The sequence below is a fragment of the Eurosta solidaginis genome, chromosome 2, assembly GCF_040869045.1.
Source record: "Eurosta solidaginis isolate ZX-2024a chromosome 2, ASM4086904v1, whole genome shotgun sequence".
In the NCBI taxonomy this organism is placed as follows: domain Eukaryota; kingdom Metazoa; phylum Arthropoda; class Insecta; order Diptera; family Tephritidae; genus Eurosta; species Eurosta solidaginis.
The window spans coordinates 206621224-206641181 of record NC_090320.1 but is presented as its reverse complement, the minus strand read 5'-3'; the positions used below and the strand labels follow the sequence as shown (position 1 = coordinate 206641181).

At 39.0% G+C, this 19958-nt stretch overlaps 1 protein-coding gene across 5 annotated transcripts in view; it reads left to right on the top strand.

Annotated features, from left to right (window-relative positions):
• drongo (Arf GTPase activating protein drongo) overlaps window positions 1-19958 on the top strand; it is a 275048-nt gene that overhangs the window by 216126 nt on the left and 38964 nt on the right. The window lies entirely within an intron of this gene.

Sequence of the window (19958 nt, the reverse complement as noted above, 5' to 3'; positions counted from 1 at the left end):
ACATTATCGAAATGGTATCCGAGATAGTGTCATATTCCACTCAACAGGCGAAATGTAATTGTGAGCGGCCCAGAAACCTATGCGAAATATCGGCATGTAATCGATAACAATAGTTATTGACGAGTTATCGTTTTTTCAGCGATATTGAACCGATAAGAATCGATGACTCGTCGAAAACAAACCAATCACCTGAGGACGACTAGCCCGTTTTCGAAATAGTACTACTGCAATATCTTGTAAATATTTGTTATTGTTTTTTCAGCTGTTCTCTTATAACGAAAATAACAGTTGAAAGCAATTATTAATGCTCATGGATTGCTATAAATAACTGATAATATTTAGATAGAAAATCTTTAACAAACAGATAACATACGAGTAACATTTCGATAACAAACCAAAAACAATTCGATAGCAACCCGATAACTGACGTTATTGACTACAAATCTATAACATACAAATTCAAAACAACAAAACGATAACTTTAAATTAACTTCTCAAATAATCACGATATTAAATCGAAACGGTCCTAAAATATTCCCGACAGGGTTCCGAAAACGTCTAAAAAAAGTATGAGTTAGCCACGAAATAATTCGAAATGGTCCCGAGAAGACAAGTATAGGTCAAGTAAACCCGAGACGACTCCCAACAACAACAACGACTCCACAGATATTCGAACTGATGCCGAAGTAGTGCATATATCTTTACAAAAAGATACCCAGACGGAATGGTACCAAAGTGAGTACAAAAAGATCTCAAACTAATCCAAAAATAGTATGCTATTATTGCTAGAGTATCACCAACATTGAAGCAAACCTTTACAAAATAAGATCTTAAGAGATCCCATCACGTTTAAGCTCTAAGTAGAAAGTACTAGCTAAAGAGTACTAACTGAGCACTGCCTTATACTAAGTAGGCATGCAGAAAAGCTAACGTTGGATCGCCTCACCTACTAGTGCCCCGCGATAAATGGCGCCAGACGAAGGGGACATGAGGTAAAAGGCTATAACGTCAATTGACCTTATGACCAATTCAAATGGCCACAAAGTCAATTGCAGTTATGACTATATCAAATCGTCAAAGCGTCAGAAATCGAATGGTTGCAATATCAACGGAATATGGCACAACGCCGAAACCGGTTTGTCTCCAAACCAATTGACAAGGGTTGGCGGAAAGTTGTTCCAATTTACATCAATCATCTAGCCTGTCGAAAAATAAACAAAACAAAATGAATCAAATACATTTAGCCATGTCCACCAGTATACATCCGTCTGTCTGTGATCACGAAAACTTAAGTTAATTTTGAGATATTTTGTTTAAATTTGGTATGTGGGTCCCTTGGCACTGATCTCCCATTGCTATTTAATATTAGCCTGCTGTCTAAATTTCCATAATTTTGGCTTCATTGAAGTGGAAAACCGGATTAAGTTATGGTATTTTTCCCGTAGTTGTCATAAGGTCCTCAAAATTGTTCGAAAAGGGTAATGATGGTTGCTCGTTGTATCACACCCACTAAGCATGTTTCTATTCCCCCTTCCTTTAAACCCATAAATGTAGAAACATGGAGAGGCAAACCCTTTATATATGTATCTTTGAAACCTTGCTCTACATAAAAGCCAAAATTTAATGACCTCACTTACTTAAGTTATTTATGTGTCAGGTTTTGGCAGTGTAAATTATAAAATTTAAAACCTTGGAAATTTTTATTTTTGAGCTTAAATATACAAATTTGGATTTTGTTTACCCTGCTTTTTTTCTATTTCCCGCTTCGACGCCACAGCGTTACCAAATCTGTTTATTGTTTATGCCGCTAAATTAGTAATTCAAAGAAAAAATGGTGCATTTTGCAAAGTCAACTGATTTTTTGCCAAAAACGTACAATAACCAACACACACTTATATATATTTATGTATAGACTTGCACGTGCCACTGGAGATCGAGACGACCTTGAAAATTGTACGCTGTTTACATACATCCATTTATATTCACTTGCACCATATACATTTACAACAGTGGTGCACAACGCCGGCAGAGCTTCGAGAACTACAAGCTAAAACTGATTGACTGCGTACTTACTTACTTACATACATAATTGGCGCTTAACCGGTTAAACGATTATGGCCGACCAACAAGGCGCGCGAGTGGGTTGAGTTAACTAACGCCAATTGGTCACACCAAGGGAATTTAAATCGTTTTCCACCTGGCCCTTCCAGCGAAATGGTTACCGACCTTTTTCTCTGCTTCCATAGGCGGATTCTGGTAAAAATACTGCCACTGCATTTTAATTAGCTGGCTCTGTAAAACTCGTACAGCTTATTATTAAATCTTCTTCGGTACTCGCCGTGGCCAACGAGTAGAGGACCGTAAATCTTTCGAAGAAGTTTTCTCTCAAACACTCACAGTGCCGCTTCATTTGATGTTTTCATGGTCCATGCTTCGGCATGGACTTCAACAGCATGATTTTCGTTTGCCGAGAGAGGACTTAATTTTTATTTTGCCTACCAAGTCCAAAAAATTGATTGGCAAGAGCAATTCTTAGGTGGATTTCAGAGCTGATGTTCTTTGTGTTAATGATGGTTCCCAAATAAACGAAGTCTTTTACTATTTCAAAACAAGTAAGGAAGGCTAAGTTCGGGTGTAACCGAACATTACATATTCAGCTGCCAAATTACAGCTTGTAACACTTTTAAATTACCTTCTTATATTCCATTGTCCAAAATTTTACTAATTTTCATTTCTGCGTCATAAGGTCAACCCACCTTCCAAGTTTCATCGCTAATTTTTTCGTTAATTTTTTCGTTCAATAGCGATCTGAGATGAGTGCCCAGGAACTTACATACCAAATTTCATTAAGATACTTCAAAATTTACTCAAGTTATCGTGTTTACGGACGGACGGATATGGCTAAATTAATTTTTTTTTCGCCCAGATCATTTTGATCTTTATATCGAATATAGTTTATGCCGTTACGGTGTACCGTTATGCGAACAAAATTAATATACTCTATGAGCTCTGCTCAGCTGAGTATAATTATGTCTGCCAACAGTAGTTTGTTTGCCATGGCGCGAATGCGCAGACTCCTTGCTCGATGATATCAGGTACTACTTCGTTTTGTCCTCATTCACCTTCGAACCCATCTTCCCTGATTTTTCTCCAGTTTGGAGTAAGCAGAACTTACTCATTGCTTACTTTACTGCATCTATGTCGCTGCACTCACACAACATGTAGGTGAACGCCGATTAGTTTGGCGAAGCTCTAAGACGCTCTCGTGTGCACAACTTTTTTTACAAAGGCAAATATATTTATGTATGTGTGTGTCTGTGTACATATTAACATTCTATAAATATTATATTTCATCATTACAAAAGGAGAACAGTTCTTAGTTTACTTGTATGTAAATGCATTGCACTCTGATGTTAACATTCGTGCATAAAGGCAAAATTGTTTAATTTTTTATTTTTAGAAGTTTGCATTCAAATGAACCTGTTTCGCAGAGATTGCACTTAACGGTTAACCAGAAAAAACAACTCGGTTTATAACGGAAACCTCTGTCCACCACGTATTTATACCAAATCCAGGGAAAATCGGGCAATTGCCCTCGTCGCGTCGGCCAACTAGCCTTAGCTCGTTTCTCCTGAAAGCTATGGAGAAATTTTTGGATCAGGATATTAGGTAGGTCGACCTAAACAAACTCTCTAGGTAGGACTCAATTTGCCAAGCAGTCAGGAAAATCCACTCAGACAGCAGAAGAAATTGAAAAGGCTTTGGAGTCTAAAAAGACGAAGAGTCTTATCCTCGAAGAGAATGGTCATTATATCAAGCAGCCAGGCAGCCTTGCGTGCCTTGTAGGCTTACACGATTACTTCTAAATTAAATGATCTGAGAGCCAACAACAAGGTTTTGTTAGAATGGGTTACCGGACTATCTCGCAAAGAAGGGTGCTTTAGCAGCATTCAATAGTCCAGCGCCCTTCTGTGAACTCACAAAGGCACACACTAGGGAAACCATAGTCCAGACAACACTGGATTGCATGCCCATGGTAAGGCAGCTGCCTAAATTGTGGTAAGAGTAAATTGTTTTCAACTTTAAAAAAAAAATTCCAAAATTCGATAGCCTTCTCCTTATCGAAAATAATATACGTAGAGTAGGCGTAACTATCTACTGCCTCGCCTTTTTATACTCAGCTGAGCCGAGCTCACAGAGTATATTAATTTTGTTGGCATAACGGTACCCCGTAACAGCATAAACTAATCGAGATAGATATAGACTTCTGTATGTCAACAGGATCTTGGCGAAAAAAGAAATTCATTTAGCCATGTCCGTCCGTCTGTCCGTAAACACGATAACTTGAGTAAATTTTGAAGTGTCTTGATGAAATTTGGTATGTAAGTACCTGGGCACTCATCTCAGATGGCTATTTAAAATGACGAACCACGCCCACTTTTTCGATATCGAAAATTTCGAAAAATCGAAAAAGTGCGATAATTCATTACCAAAGACGGATAAAGCGATGAAACTTGGTAGTGGGTTGACCTTGTGACGCAGAATAGAAAATTAATAAAATTTTGGACAATGGGCGTGGCACCGCCCACTTTTAAAAGAAGGTAATTTAAAAGTTTTGCAAGCTGTAATTTGGCAGCTGAGTATGTAAGGTTCGGTTACACCCGAACTTAGCCTTCCTTACTTGTTTACATTAAAGCTTTATAAATGATACATTTCATTACAATGTCATTTAAACGCAAGTTATTTCAAAGAAGTACATGTAGGATCTTATCCGTGTCGCCACCGTTTTCTGTTATTTTGTAAGCCGAATTTCCATTGTTTTGGGGACTTTTAGATCAGTGTATCGGTTCCATTTAGATAACTGCTTCTGTAACTCTTTGCTAGTGTCTTGGAGATGAAAAAGGATGTGAACCGTAGGTTACATATAATTCGCAGCGAAAATAGTTCATCACCGAAGTCCCCAACAAATCGTTGCCTAGCAAGGTACACTCTCTGTTCCTATTTCTCATAACTCATCATTAAACATCCCTCGATACACACCCTCGGCATCACGGAGGAACCATATATTTCTATCGAATACTCCAAAAGTTCTCCCATATTTTCTCGACACCGGCCATAACTCCGAGACATACATACATCAGGGCATATATGATAAGACTTACAGAGCAACGTTTTTGTTTGCCTGGAAGGGATTCTACTAAAAAGTCTCACTTTTTCGTGAGTTGCCGTGATGCAGACTTGCGTTACTACTATCCACACTTTGGTTAAGTGCAAATATCTTATAATTTTAAACGAGCAATTCTTGTATATTTGTATGTTTGTATAGCCGAACGATCTCGGGAACGGCTCAACCGATTTAAATAAAATTTGGCAAAGAGACAATGTATCACCTTCTAAGACTTTCTACCTAGGTGTTGCCACTCAGAATGTTTCACAAGGTTGCCACCTATTCGAAATTAAAAAAAAATTGCATGAGAAATGCCGATATGGGTATCAAACGAATTGTCCGCATTACAATAGGGACATTTTTGAGGAGAGTTGCCAATTAGGGTTGGGGTAGTTTGACGAAATAGTACTCTATTCATGATATGTAGAACAAAGTATGTTATGCGTCATACTCGAAGATTTCCGAGCAAAGCTTGGTCGCCCAGGTACTTTGTATTTAAGTCTAAGGTCTAAGGTCTAAGGTTTAAGGTTTATCTGTCGGATAAAAGCATTTTTTGTGAACAGAAGTCGTGTTTATAGGTCAGATAAATTTTAATGTTCACACGAGAAAACGGCCGTAAGTCTTGATGATTTATCTGAAGAATTTGCGTACACACGGAAGGCGATTGTTTTGCCGATGAAAAGCCTGCAAGTGTTCGCCCGTGTTGATTGTTTGTTGCACTGAGGGTTCACACACCCTCAGTTGAAACGAGCTAAAGTTTCTTTACGTACACTCGGAACGTCCGCTTGTTAAAGATACTCGGCTTCCTGGTTTGTACTACTTAGTGCTGCACATCACTAATTCTTTATCATTAAGTCTTAGAAGGCCAGCCATTCCTTTGCTCACAACACAATTCGTCGGATATGCACAATTGCAATTTTTTTTCTAATTTTCCATTTCTCCTCACACTCAGCGGGGTAACCTCCTTTTTGTTGTCTTTTTGCCTGCAGCGGTTCTCAGTTCATCTCGCTTTTGTTAAGTTGATAATGACTTTGCTGGCGTTCAAAAACCTACATATTTCTTGTTTTGATATATCTACGACGGTACACAAAGAGAAGTCCAATGGTGATTTTTGAAGAATTTGTTGAATGCAAAATAGAAATAATACAAATGGTATGCAAAAAGTGTAGATCGCTTTACACACACTCAAACATACGTGGCTATTAAAGCATTATCTTAAACGCATAATTGCATGCGTACGGGCACTTGCAGAGATACTTTTGTGCTCTTAGCTAGCTACGTTCATGTTTATATGATGGCTGTGTTGTGCAGTATGGCGTTCCGCTATTGCGCTGGCATATTAATTCATCAAGAAATTAATACAACGACCGGACCCGTCCGCATCTTGCGCAACCAATATAAAAGTCTCTTATCAAATATCAACAGAAATCAGCTGTTCTATCAATCAATTAAAACTTACAGCTTGCGCTGCCATCTAGCGTATGATAGCAAATGCAGGTAATGCAGTGTAAATATTCACAATGGAGCCATAGTACAAATAGATTTCTTTGTGTGCTCACAATCGCTTATTTTTAACAAATTATTTTAATAAAATATAGCTAAACAAAAGCACTACGACCAAAAATGCCCATAGCTCGCTAATAGCCCGAATCTCCATCTTTACAACCAAAACTTTATTTATAGATTTAGATTCCAAATAAGAGTGAAAAAGGGACCCGTACAGCAATTAGAAATAATATATATGATAATTACAGGACGATGTTTAATACATTTGAAAAGGTTGCTTTCCTATTTTTCCGACAGAGCTATTTAGTTATGTCTTTATCAACCTTGTTTTTTTAGATGCATATACATATGTACATCTACATTTGCGGGTAAAACGCTCATCATCACTAAAAAAAATGCTTAGGAGATCCATCTAGCGGCAATTATTGCAGACACGCAGCAGTGGCTAAATAACTTGCTACAAAATGGGTTGTGCTTAATAGCGAAGATACGCACCTTTCGTTCATAGAACTGCATACTGCATACTGAAATTTAGTAGTACTAATGTTTTGCGCAACAATTTCATAAGTTTACATAAAGTTATGCACTTAGCAGTCCACATAAAGTTTAATTGCATATCGCTCATTTACTTCAATAGTGTCATAACTCAAAAAACACAATTTTCCAGGAGAGCCATTCAAAGATTTTAACTGCCACATGTTGCGCATATAGAGGCATATTTTCATTTTTAAAGCACGTGGTAAATTTTTAACTGATTACAAAGATTTTTTTACACAACATAGATCATGATATTGGTTATGTTTCTATGTTATTAACTCAAAATTCATGTTTTTTGAGTTATGACACTATTGAAGTAAAAGAGCTGCATGTCTATACATGTAAAAAAAAACAGCCGTTGTCACGATATGTCTATACATGTAAAAAAACAGCCATTGTCACGACAATTTCGTTAAGTCGCCAATTGTCGATTTAATCGCTCTACCTTTCGTCGTAGTTGTCTACAGGTATCTATGAAACAGAAAAAATATCCGCAGTCATTTTCTTGCTTATTGTGCTTGACTAAAGGGCCAATTAATGGTGACTTATCCATAAACAAATAAAACAGGTGATTGAACCCACCTTATGGAAATCAATGTAATCGATTAATAGGGCTAAAGCCATAACCATACCACAGCCAACCAATTGGTTTTTGGTTTCTCGCCATATCCATAACCTAAAAATATTTGAGTTGGTGAATTTAATAACTTTTTGTAGATTTTATTCATTGTTTTGGATATGTTATGACTAATAGCGTTTTCTTTTCTGAAATAAATTGTTGCCTAAGTAAATGGTAAAGCTTTAATAGAGTTACTCCTACACCAAAAAATGTTCAACATTTATAGTGCATACAAAGAACATTTCAACTCACCATATTCACTCATATTAACAGAGTATATGTGGAACTTAAGAGCGAATTGAGAGTTTCACAGAGTTGCACTGCCACACCGCCATTTTATACAGGGTAAAAGTGTAACGCTTTTGCGTTGCGAGTAGACAACAGCCATCATCCGGTGGCAAAATCCTGATCCAGATAAATATTTTTGCATGTAAATGCAACAACAACGATTTGAGCTAGATAAATCCAGATAGAAGTCTGGTTCAATTTGTGAGCCAGATAATTTGTTAATTACTTCTCTTTAGTTTTGCCTTTAATAAACCTACTTTTTCAAAAATAGATGTCGCTGCAAAGCCTTCCGCCGTATGAGTTAAATGAAAAACAGCGGTGACATCTGCCTATCACATTTCACGTGTGCGAAAATTTCACGACATCTGCTTCTCAAGTCTCTCAATGATCCAGAGCATTCCCGTGAGAATTGAGCGTGAGCCGGAGCTGTGAAACTCACTGGAAGATGGCAAACAATTTTCACGAAAGAATGAAATACCCCGCAAAGGTGTTGCCAGTTTTTTAGAATAGAACAGCAACGCTTGCGCGGCGTACAAAAAGCGTAACACTTTAGCCAGAAAAGAAAACGCTATAAGACACTTATTTTTTGTGGAATATGTTTGTAATTTTTTGCGATTTCTTCATTTTTATGAAATTTTAACGATTTTTAGGTTAAGGCACCATTAATCGATCACATTGGAGATGGTTATGGATATGGGTATGGTTATGACTATGGCGTTAGGGATAAGGAAGTTTAATTGGCCCTTAAAGGAAAAACTCATTTGCATAATGGTTGTGGCTTTTGCGGCATAGTGTTAGCGCACTAAAATTTGCGCAATTACCCACCACTAATATACATTTAAGGGTAGTGTGTCAAGATCAACTCTTAACGAGAAATGCTTTGTTTAGAGTCACTATAAATAACTATACGTACATACATACATAAGCATACATCAGTGTATAAGAACAAAAGTATGCTTATAGAATAACTTACACCCAATAGGCATAAGAAAAATATTTCACCAGCTTTCGAAAAATATATAGTTCTCAAGTTGATATCACATTTTGGATATAGTGTTGAGGTGAAGTCGAAAATAAAAATGTTCTCCAAGGTGGAAGCACCAAAGGCAACAGCTGTTTATTGTGCGGAAAGCAGGAAAAATTTGGTAGCACCAGTGAAGCATTACAAATTAAAAAAACAAACTTGTAAAATAGTAGATAATTACAAAATTTTATTGAATCGTCTTCGGGCAATTGTTAAATAATCTAGCTAGTCTGCCGGTTCATTGCCTTCCTGTCCCTGTTCCCCGGGAACCCATCCCAACAAAACGTTGTTTTTGGCTACCAAATCATTTAGGACTCCAAGGCATGTATCCACTAGCTTAGAAGTCATTGTCGAGGATTGCAAGGCACGCAAGGCTGTCTGACATAATGGGGATGTTCCTCGAGGATAATCCTCTTCGTGGACAATCTCTAAAGCAAACTTCTAATGCATGGACTTCAGCCTGAAAATGGTGGAACAGCATCCTGTTGGTATCGATTTGTTGCAGTTTGGCCCATAGAATAGAAGTTTACGCCAATCTCTTTATCGGCGGCGGCGGCGTAGGCACTACAATATACAGGCGGCGGCGGCGTGGAGGGTTTCGTTCCAAAAATTTCAGGAGTAGCTCCTTTCGGAGAAACTTTTCTTCCTTCATTTACTCCAGGGAGCTTTCGAACATAACCCCGGTCTAAGGGACTGGTACTGCTGCGTCTGCCGAAAAAATTCAATTACTTAAAATGGTCACACTTTTTTCTGTATGTCGCGTGCAAAACGTAGTTTCACCGAAGGATATGTTCTGGGCTAAATCCTAATGCTCGTTGTCTACACGATTTCTTTACATCATTTTTGGCTCCTTGCTGGTCACGCACAAAGGCGACTTACAGTTGCTATTAATGTTCTTTCAATACTCATGACTCTCATGGCACAGTTTTAACGATTACCACCAACGCTGGCCTATTGATGAACGCCCCAAACTGTTTTTTTCGGCCGTTTTAAGAACTATAAATCCCGATGTGTGAACAGTAGCAATCGTGTCTACCACCAGGTGTTGTTGTTGTAGCAGTGCTTCGCCATCAGTCGCTACCACGCATCCTGGCCCTCACACCACATGCCATCACAGAAGCTATAGGACTACGACTTCCAACCCATACCTTCGCAGACGTCACTTTCCTAGAAGCTCTATGTGTAGCTCCGAAGACTTTCTAACGAATTTTTTTTTTTCGCGCTATGCTGCCGAACACTACCAGAGAAACACCTTGAAACGTTAGGTAGTAACTATTCGGCCAAGGATGCCGCCCTCGAAATCATAAGCAGTCCAAGTGGACATCATTGAGTAACTCATGGGTGAAAATATTTTAATCCTACATAATTTAAATTTTACAAGGACCCTGGATAAATTTTTTTAAATGCAGAACAAAATTTGCAGATTTTTGCGTTCGAAACATTGATTTCAATAGCCTTCGTTAAAGCAAAACGTCATTTTAGAATGAAAGCTGGTAACCAAGGATGAGATACAAATGTTCTCGAACTATTCGCGAAATGAGTAGACTTTAGGAGAAATGGGTGAACTAGAAAACCGAGAGTGTAAAAGCAGGCAAGCTGAGGAATCAGTATAAACACGCTGTTACTTGCGAAGTGAAGTATAATTGTACTACTCCCAAAGTAGGCTAATAAAGACCATTTTAAAATACAGAATATTGGAGTTATTTATTCGACAGTTCAGCGATTCGAATGTTAACAGAAGGTTTCAAATAAGCGGAATTTCCCAAAATTCTTTACAATATATACCTACGTATTCACATATGTAACAGGAGCAGCCGTAGCGTGTAGGTGATATTTTAACTTGGTTGATAGGCTAGAATCAATGTGATTCACTCCAAGTGACTAGTTGGGATAGGGCCGCCAAATTTAGGAAATGTCAAACCGGGAGACTTGAGTGTTGAATGATGAAGTGTTAAAATCAAAATTAACATTTCAGACGCTATTTTAAAGTTTCGCAAATAAACAGCAGATTTTTGAATATAAGGCCAAGTGGTTTTTGAAACCCTTCTCATACGTACATATATCTTCAACTTAAGTTTGAGGTGGGAATCATTTCAAAGAGCGTTTAAGCCCCTGGAACCTACTAAAGGATTTTGCAGCACTGATTTCGCTTATCATTTTAGCCAATCGGAATATAAAATTGTTTGTTAAAATCTGTACTTTTTTCGGGTAACTTGCTTTTTTAACAACTTAAGGACAATGCTCGACTTGGCTCATTTTATTTGAATTCATTGTTCTCTATTGATTTTTTGAAAAAAAGTATGAAAGGGAGCATTTACATTTTTTACATAACTTTTCTTTTTGTGTTTTGTTTTAATAACTTGGTGAATTTGGTGATGCAAAATCCGTGATAAGCCGGCATGGAAAGCGCCTGTTTTTTTAAATAACTTTTAAACGATTAGAAAGCGTTAAGTTTCGCAATTGGATTCTTATAACTGGCAGTGATGCGCATCCGTTCATACCCATTTCGACTATATCGGACCAATTTTCGACATGAACAATGAATGGCCTAGACAGTCTTAAATGAGTAGAAGATATAGTACCGCGCCGGACGCCGCAGCCGCGCCGATTATTTTGACATTCGGCGGCGGCGTGCGAAAATCGGCGGCGTTTATCGGCGGCGTATATCTCTACCATAGATACCAGTTCCCGTTTTTCCGTCATCAATTTTCGGTCCATCCCTGAAGCAGACGTCTGAATCAGCGTCAGTATACTGATTCCCTGTTCCCCAAAACGTTCTGTTCACAACTACACCTCAAAATTACGAGAGATTCTAAGCGTAGGGTTCATTGCATCACGTAATTGCAATATGGGATTTCCTATTTTCTCATCGCCTTCATATGCCTTGGTATGTTTCCGATCTTAAGCGTAGAAATATTTCGAAGTCTTGGAGCAGCAAGTGTTGCCTCCTTCTCTATTAGAATAGGGAAGGGAAGTATTCCAACTTAGGTACAAAATGCATCAGTTGTGGACGTTCTCATCTCACCCTTTATGCTAGTACAAACTATTCGATGCAGCTGGCTCTTCGGCCACCAAACTAAGCAAACATAGGTGACTATTGGCTTCATAACAGTATTGAATGTTCAGTACAATATTTTGGGAGATAACGACCATGTTTGCAATAGGGTAGAGTGGAGGCAAAGAAAGCTCTTGTTGCTTTGTTTAAGGTAGCATCTAGATGAGCATTCCATGTGGGGCGCTGTACCCTAGGTTTATTGCTTCAATTGGAAATGGGATTGTGGTGCCACACAGGGATGTTTCTGGCATGGATAGTTTTCTACTCCGGATAAAAGACAATTTTGTTAGGATTCATAGACAATCCTTTTAGTATCACACTACCTTTCCATCATGCGCAGGGCTTGTGGTTGGATATTGTTTCCTCGTGCATCGCTGTGATGCAGTTTTCAAAGTCATCTGCATACCCTTGTATGTAAAATTCATTGGATTTGAGTAACTGAAGGCAGGTAATCCATGACTAAGGTCCACAAAAGGGGGAAAGAGTGCCATAATTGCTCCTCCCAGGTTCAGACTATTTTTTTTCTCTTTATCATGGATAGCACCAGGTGAGTAATCATTGTGCTTAATCCTTGTCAAATATAGCTTGTTCGATAGCCAGATGCGTCGTGCTATCGAAAGCGCCATTGACATTTCAATAAAATCGCAGCAGGCTATTTCTTTGGACTCCAAAGCCTTTTTAATCTTTTCCGAGAGGCTATCAATAGCCGTCTCCGTAGTTTTAGCTGACTGGTAGGCATATTGAACCCTTTTCTCAAAGACGAATACCCCAAATTCACAGTTAAGGAAAGCAACCTCCCCAGGTCAACGCGCGTCACCAACTGTATGTCCCTGTAATGTGTCTCAGTAACGTGTAGGAGGGGTGACCCTACAGGAGAAACCTTGCACAAAATATCTTGGAATCATCCTAGACAGTAAGCTGTCATGGAAGCTCAACGTGGAGGAGAGGGCGAAAAAGGCTTCAACGACACTTTATGCATGTAAAAGAATGCTGGGGTGTACGTGGGGCTTATCGCCCTCTATTTCTCATTGGGTTTTTACAGCGATTGCAAGCCCTATTCTATACTATGGAGTTCTTGTTTGGTCGAAAGCCACACAAAAAACAACCTACCTCAAAAAATTAGGGGGTATGGAGACTGTCAATGCTTAGCATTACGGGAGCCCTGAAAACAACCCCGACGGCTGCACTGTATGCCATTCTGCACATTCCACCTGTAGAACTGGTAGCAAAGAACATAGCGTTAACAACTGCAACCAGGCTCGTTGCCTCGGGGCAGCTTGAGCGCCGATCATACGGCCATAGTTGTATAGCGTCATCAATCACAAGACGAACAGACTACCTGATTCCCTATCTGCGCTTTGAGGGCGATCTTAAGGCCACAATAGAGGTGGACGGTTGAAAAACCCGGCCTAAGCATCTTAAAAACTAGCCCGGAAGTACCTATAAACGTTTTGCCGCTCGAAGCCAGACGTTCTCTTCAAATTTTAATGTTTATCTTCGACATTATCGCTGGCTCTTCTTGGACAAATTTGTTTCAATGTTCCCAATAGAACTCTCCGTTCTTATAACATATTTTACATTGAAGTTCGGAGATCTAAATATGTTAATTTTACTCGGATCTCTAGAAATCTAGATCTTGACTTTACGATGTCAAGACCTTTGTTTAAGTTACTGATTGAGTCTTACTACCGAGCAAATACAAGTGTTCCTTGAACTCATTGTTAATTGGTGTTAAGTTAATTTATAATAAAATTGTAAATCTAGTCAGTAGGTACTCAAATGGCGGACGAGGCGATACATGTGTACACAGATGGTTCCAAAGTAGTGGAAGGAGTAGGGTCTGCGGTATACTGTGCTGATCCGGAAATAAACAGATCTTACAGGCTGCCGGATTACTGTAGCGTTTTCCAGGCGGAAATATTAGCCGTAACCAAAGCAGTAGAAACCCTGGAAAAGAATAGCTTAAGCTGCAACCGTGTTAACTTTTATATTGACAGTCAAGCAGCCATGAAGGCAATAATCTCGCATAGCACAACATTGTGTTAGAGTGTAAGCAGTCTCTGTAGAGAATCGGAACAGGGAGAAGCATACATCTATATTGGGTCCCAGGGCATATGGGAATAGATGGGAATGAAAAAGCGGATGAACTAGCTAAAAAAAGGCGCATCCCTTGAAGCTTTCTCCGTAGACGTCCCAATTAGACTGGGCGAGATTAAGCGAAGGCGAGAGGCGCACGTGATCGACCAAGCAGGAAAGGCGTGGCTTCAAGGGCGCGGCTGGGAAGTGTCGAAGATTATGTGTAGGTCTTACAACCTTAGACTAACTAACTTAGACTTACAACGTAGACTTATGTGACGGGTATTCTGACTGGTTACTGCCTTCTGGAGTCACATGCCTTTAAATTAGGCTTAGCCAGTGATAGCCGATGTAAGAAGTGCGGGCTGGAGGAGGAAACGATCGAGCACGTTCTGTTCTCGTGCCCTGCGCTTGCCAGGCTAAGACTCCAGCTATTAGGAGTAATACAGCTGATAGACCTAGAAGCAGCAAGTGACTTAAGTCCTAGGAAGCTTCTAGTATTTGCCAAGAGGACAGAGTTATTTTATAACATAAGTCCTGGTTTTTGATAGGGTTTTTCAGTTTGGTCGTTAAAACAAACTTCTGGTAACACTACGGACTCATTCAGTCTATGTGAGGTCCTCATGGACCGGCCAGTTCAACCTAACCTAACGTGTCTCACATGACGCCAACCATATTTTCAATTGCAATCTCTTCGGCCCAAACCTGTTGAAGCAGCAAGCTTGCTCCCCTTAGAGGATATTAATGACAATTCGTGAGTGATCGCACATATTAGATGGGGCGCAGTACTGTTACAACAACAACAACTGATTACTGATTCCGTAGAATCACAAAGCAATAATTTATCAGGCGCTCAGTTACGTTGGCGGGTTTCTTAAAGGTTGTTGCCCTACCAAAATTGTCAGTATCTTACCGTTATAAAATACAAAGTTAAGTGTCTACCGTATACGACAACAAGCTCTCAGCCTACGCTTCAGTTGACAAGCAAACAGACCGCAACAACAACTACCTAAATATCACAAAGTTTTATCTACACACATTAGGGTGTGTCTACTTTGCAACTTAGTGCTAACTATTTTCCTACTTGCTTGTAACGCCTGAAAACACCATCCCTTTATTTTGACCTATAAATCGTTTATAAAGCATCAAAAACAACAAAGTTTTAGTAATTAGTGACTAAAATTTGATGTAGCTTTTCGCTTAGATTTCGATTGGAATCCCTAGAAAACATGTCTTCACAGGAAAACATCCGATTATTTCATAGCCAAAGTGGTTATACACATACCAAACATTCTGCTGATTTGAAAGTCCTCACAAAAAAGCTAGTTTGAGAAAATACTCAATTTTACTTCCTTTATATTAGGCCGGTTGAATGTTTGTCCGCTTTTCATACAAATCTTGCAATCGATTTTTAAGTAACTTCTCATTGAGCTACAAACGTGAAACTTTACACATAGGTTAGAACACCGTGATAATGCAACAAAAGGGTTAGGTGGCCACGGATCGAAATAATTCGATAAGAACTTGAAAATAATTTGTAGCTTTTAAGTAACTTCTCGATGAGCTAGAGACTTGAAATTTCAAACTTAATTCAGAGGTCGATGACAGCCGATGACACGATACAAAAAGATTCGCCAGGGGGTGCACGGGATGCGATATTTAGAAAAATCGTACGAAATGGAGGGAATTTTGGGATTGATTTTTATGTAAGTTCTCATTGAGCTACAACTGTAAAACTTCACAGATAGGATAAGACGCTTAATTTAAGAAAAGGAGGAAAAATCCCCGGGACTCTATTTTGTATTGGCTGTAATGAAATATATAATACTAATCTACATAGTAGTTTCTTATCACAAAACGGATTTTTACTAATTTTTAATTTTTCTTGCCTTTTTACGTTATCACTATATATATTTAAAAAAATGCCCCCCCCCCCCCCCCCTAGAACGTAAAAAAGCAAGAAAAATTAAAAATTTGTAAAAAGCCGTTTTGTAATAAGAAACTACTATTAGATTAGTATTATATATTTCATTACAGTCAATACAAAATACAGTCCCCCCCCCCCCCCCCCCCCGCCCCACCTGGAACCGCGCATGTCTTTATATAAGCAGACTTTTCGCTGATTTTTGTCCATTTATATAAAGGAAGTGCTTATAATTTTTTTATTTTATTTTTATTTTACATTTACTAATGAATGGAGTCTCAGCAAATGCTTTTATGCATATGGTCCATTGTACATATATTCAATCAATGAATATTTTCCTGATATCCATTTTAAGCATGGCTTAAAAGCTTGGATCTTAAATGTTACGATGTGTCGGAACCCAAACTAAAGAAATGATAATTCGACTAAGTCTAAGTATGGCGGCCGCAGTGGTGTGACGGTAGCGTGCTCCACCTGTCGCACCGAAGATCCTGGGGTCACGCCCCGTGCAAATCAATATCAAATATTTAGTAATAAGTTTCTTCAATTAGAAGACAATTTTTCTAAGCGGAGTCGCCCATCGGCAGTGTTTGGCAAGCAATCCGAATGTATTTATGCCATAAAAGCTCTCAGTGAAAACTCATCTGCCTTGCAGATGCCGTTCGACATTCGGCATAAGACAAATAGGTCCCGTCGAGCCAATTTATTTTACATTACCTTACATTTATTTCATTTTTTTCTATGACTTATTCGCACTACACGTAACCGATGTTATGGTTATTTACCCGGGAGCCCGCATAGAGAATATAAACGATGAATTTCATAGTACTTTGAGCGTCTGCTAGATAACCAACACTTCGTATTGAAACGAGCTCTCGTAATTTGGGAATATTGATTGAGTGGGAGTATTCTCGCCATTTCGGACATGTCTGTGAATGATCCTAGCAATCGATAAAATAATTCTGTAGTTGGATTAAATTTTATCAAATGGTAATTTGACCTTGTCAAAATTTACATACCTTCAAATAAGGCTCACCCTAGTGTAACCGGTATGCATGTAAATGTGTATATATTGATGCATATGTAGTGGTTCGTACCAATTTAAAAACAATTGTTTATGCATATCTGCAAGTTGTAATTATTTTCAATCGACCAGACGACACGACTAACAACAAACGGCCTTCCTGACATCCGGGATAATGTTTGTTGTTGTTCTATATATGTAAGTCTGCCTGCAGTTATATGTACATTTACATTTGTCTGTCGGGAATAATTAAAATAATGTGACGCGGTATACCTCCGTGCAGATTAAGGCCGAGCTTCTATTACAGTAAGCGGTATGCTACTTTTTTTAATGTTTATACCTTTCATGAAAATGAAATTGTATATTAACTTTGGCACTAATCTCAAAATTGTAAGTCCTTAGAGGAAAATAGATAGACCCGCCATTAAGTATACCGAAATAATCAGGATGAACAGCTGAGTTGATTTAGCCATGTCCGTCTGTATGTTTGTATGCAAACTAGTCCCTCAATTTTCGAGATATCTTGATAAAATTTGGTGAGCGGGTGTCCGATTAGACATTTGTCGGAATCGGCCGGATCGGACCACTATAGCATATATCCTCCATACAACCGATTTTTCAGAAAAAGAGGATTTTTGTCAAATCTTCCTCAATTTATCAGATTGAAGCTTCAAACCTCACCATATGCTTTCGTATATTGCACATATTGTTGACTGAAAAAATGGTTGAGATCGGTCGCATATACAGTATATATCCCCCACAACCGATTCTTCAGATAAGAAACTTTTCGTAATTACTGCCCCATTTGAAGAGCTAGAGGCTTCAAATTTCAACGAATGCTTACGTATATAGCATATATTGTTGTGTGAAAAAAATCATAGAGATCGGAGGTATATATAGTATATATCTCATACAACCGATTGTTCAGATAAGAAACTTCGCAATTTCTGTCCCAGAGCTCGGCCTCTTTTCCCATCTCTTAGTCATATTAAAAACAAAAGGATATTCCATTTTGATAGCAAATTAGTCTATTTCAGCCAGGCATAATCAGCTACCAGAGGCAGGGATGACTTAGTTTAACCTTACCAAACCAGCAAAAAAAACTAAATAATACTTTTTTCAACAGACAGCGAATCGACGGCTATTTTTACTTCCGCCACCGTGGACTTTGTTATCCGATTAAGTATTCCACAGTCCTTGGTCTGCAAAACCACATTTTGGGTCTGAGTTAATCTTAAGATGTCTTCGTTTGAGGGACATTCATCTTCTTGAAGTACCACACAAGGATGTTACGGCTTGATATGTCCGCATCAGAGACCACCTTCAGTTTTGCGCCCTTCCATGGAGTCAGCTTTGGCGTAATAGCACCTCTGCAGGCGATAGAAAGCCATGCGAAGCGATATGCACAGCCACCAAAGGTGGACTTTATAACACATCCGGGGTGAGGTAATGATGCAGAAAGTTATTAACTTCCCCAGGATGGCCTTTTTTAGGTACCTCAGGTTCTCTGAAGACCAGACTGTTGCTGGATAATCAGGTGGGACTAGGAACAGCGATGGGAGATTTCTAGAGATTTTGACTATATTTGTGTGTTGCCAACTGTGGGCACCGACACCTTTTTGGGCTCTCTGTCTGGTGGAGTTACGCTATCGGAGCAGCCTCATTTATTTGACACCTCTCTACGCGTTGATCCACAAGGTTCCTTGGGGTGCTCTCTGGCTTCGTCGTACCTGATCTACCTAGTCAGAAGTTGCTTTATACGCTTACGTGCCCACCACTTTGACGATCATACTCCACAGCTTGGCTAGGCTGAACAGGTCTCCCTGGAGAGGTGAGAAGCCTCTGTTCATCCTCAGGCGATATTTCTAATTGAGATTCCACCGGCCATGCATCCTGTGAAGTCCCTGCATCAGCTATATCCACATCATGCGGGGGGCGAGTCGACGTTTTGAGACGCCAGTGTGTGCAAGGCCAGACAGACATCCGCATCAAGGAAATACTAGTTTCCTTTATAAAATTAGTTAAAGTTTTAAAGGAAGTGTACATATACTACAGACTTGACGGCGTAATCATTGCCATTTCAAGTCCATTAGTTTATTGTTGCAATTTTCCTCCAAATGGCTTGCAGCAAAACGATACTTTGGAGTACCCATAATTTTTTCAAGTATAATGAGTAATTTTCCTAACAGCGGAAATACGTACGTATGTATATATGTATATGTAATATCTGATCAGTCGCACCTTTTATGTTCAAACCGGGTCTGCTATAGTAGTAGACAGGATCGAATTAACCCTCAGCGGGGCCCTAGGCAACCATTAATTTGGGGGCCCTTTTTTTCACTTCCGTTCCCTTCTTTTTTCGAATAAAAAACACAAACTTATATCTTTCATAAAAATTTTGTTGTCACAATGTAATAATATCAATAAATTTACTATCTACTGTCGCTTTCTACATTCAATATCGATTTTGTTCAATAAATCTGACTCAATGCAAAGTATACCTAACATCTCGAGTCTCTCTTGTCGCGTTGCAGCTCTTTCAGCAGCCTAGATTCTTTTTAACTGGATAACCTGTTAGTAATAATCGCAACAACAAAACACAGCAAGCAGCGACACTTATATACAAGCCAACGAAGAACATTCCGCAAATATAACCAGCAGCTCGAAGTGAAGAGATATCTGACGCACACACATGTAGTCATCAGCTGAAGTAGTTACTCACACATACACACGCATAA